Below are 2,585 nucleotides of genomic sequence, written 5' to 3' on the forward strand. Positions count from 1 at the left end.
ATCCATTTTTTATATTCTTTGTGTAAATTATCTCTTCCATCCGTTAACTCTTCGTCATCCGAGATGAGTAGATCTGCATCCATGCGACGGCGGTAAGAACTTTTTGACGGTTGTGGTAAGACATTTTTCTCTCTGGACGTACTCGCTGTTTCTTCTCCTATTAATTCCTCCCCTCTTTCCACGTCCAGCTCAACTTCTTCTGGTGTATTTTGTAGAGCATCTTCTTCTTGTTGAATTGGAAATAGTCTAGATAGGCAATCTGCGGCTTTATTTTCCTTTCCTTTTACGTGTTCGATAGTGTAACAATATTCCTCCAAACATAATCTCCATCTTAACAACCGTGAAGAGGGAATCTTGCACGTTGTGTAGCCATATTAATGCCTGATGGTCCGTTTGAATTGTAAACTTTCTTCCAAGAAGGTACTGTCTTAACCTTTTGCATGCCCAAACCATTGCTAAAAGTTTCTTCTCTGTTGTATTATAATTAATCTCGGCTTTGTTTAACGTCCTTGATATGTAACAACAGGGATGACCGTTTTGGGATAATACTGCACCTAATCCGTGATTAGATGCGTCTGTCGTTAAAGTGAATTTCTCCTTGTAGTTTGGAAATCTTAAAACCGGTGCTGAGCATAATAGTTCTTTTATTTGTTCAAAAGACTCTTGACAATTTGTTGAACAGTCAAAAGGTGTCTCCTTCTGTGTTAGATTTGTAAGAGGCTTACAAATTGGAGAGAAATTTTTTATAAATTTTCTATAATACCCTGTGATTCCCAAAAAGCTCTGAACTTGGGTTACATTCTGTGGTGGTTTAAAATCCCGTACTGCTTGTATTTTTGCGGGGTTAGGTTTTACACCGTCCTTAGTTAACAAGTGTCCTAAATATTCGAGTTCCGGACGTAAATACTCGCACTTGTCAGGCTGAAGTTTTAATCCCGTTCTCTTAGTCTGTCAAATAGAGTTAGTAGGTTCTCGTTGTGTTCTTTTAAAGTTGAGCCGAATACGACAATGTCGTCGAGGTAAACAAAACACTTTTTTCCTACCAATCCTCTTAAGGCATTGTCCATCATCCTTTGGAAAGTAGCGGGAGCATTTTTGAGTCCAAATGGCATTCTATTAAATTCAAAATGTCCTTCGGGTGTTGAAAAAGCCGTATACTTTTTTGAGGTCTCACTCATTGAAATTTGTTGAAACCCAGAGCTGAGGTCGAAGGCTGAAAAGAATTTTGCATTCCCTAATTGATCCAAAATGTCTTCAATGAGGGGTAGTGGATAAGGATCTTGTTCTGTGTCTTCATTCACCTTCCGAAAATCGATTACTATTCACCATTTCTTCCTACCAGACGCGTCTTCCTTTTTTGGGATAACCCAAATCGGTGAATTGAAGGGTGATTTTGAATCTCTTATGACACCTTTTTCCTTCAATTCATGCATTTAAGTTTTTATTTCCTCTTTATGGCATTCAGGAGGACGGTAGGATTTTAAATTTACTATTTTTCCTGTTTCTAAAACGATTTCATGTTCCACTAGATCAGTACATGGAAACGGGTCTCCTTCAAGGTTGTAAATATCACTGTAACCCGCTATTATTTTCCATGATTTAGGAGCTTCCGCTTTTTCTACGTGCATCAATCTAGTCTTGCTTAATAAATCTTGAATCCTGTTTACCTGGTTTTTTTCCACTAAAGTAGCACTCATTCTGTTTGTTTCTTTAATTTGCTCTATTGCTTCGTACTCGATTTTTTGTGGTATTATCAACGGGTCTTTATCATAATTGTACAGGGGTACAACTAACTCTTCATTTTCTATTTTGTAAACACCGTCAGGGATTAATTTGTCATTTTCTATGTAAATGGCTTGATCTTTGTCAATTACTTTTAACCGGGTTATTTGTGCTGTATTGCCAGGTAAAAATGTTCCGTCCTCATAAAGGGGTAACTTTTTATTGTCTACGTAAAGGAAGTTCTTAGTCAAATGGTATTTATCAAACGAGTTAAAAAAAGGCAGGCCAATGATACCTTCCACTGGTAAGGGAAAATCGTCAGCAATGATATGGAAGAGATGTAGTTTTCCTAAATATGGTATTCTTACCGCTTGATTTGAATGGTGTATATCTCTCCCCATGGAAAAACGTTTTTTCATATCAAATGGTGTCCTTTCTGCTGGTACTTCCGATTTCTTTAGTAGATTTATCGCGGCTCCGGAATCTACAAATAATCTGTAGGAAGTTCCGTCTGAGTTTCTACCATGTACGGACTGTAATCGTCCGCTAATTGCTGAAACTCTGCAGATTCCTCGTAGTTGTCGACCTGGTTTTGCTTTTCCTCTGTTACTCCGTAACATTCTAACGGGTTTTGTGAATCGTCCATATCCAGAATATTCCTTACTCCCGGTGGTCTTTTCTGGTTCGTTCCGTTGTGAAAACCCTGTTGCCTAAGTTTGATTGAGCATTGTCTCTCAAAGTGACCTGGTTTCTTACAATAGTTACAGGTAATTTAAATTCTCTGCTGTAAGGGCAATCCATGGTTAGGGACGTCGGAGGGTTGGTTTCGCATTTGTGGCTGCTGGTTTCGTGCTGTGGGTGAT

The sequence above is a fragment of the Belonocnema kinseyi genome, chromosome 9, assembly GCF_010883055.1.
Source record: "Belonocnema kinseyi isolate 2016_QV_RU_SX_M_011 chromosome 9, B_treatae_v1, whole genome shotgun sequence".
NCBI classification, from domain to species: Eukaryota; Metazoa; Arthropoda; class Insecta; order Hymenoptera; family Cynipidae; genus Belonocnema; species Belonocnema kinseyi.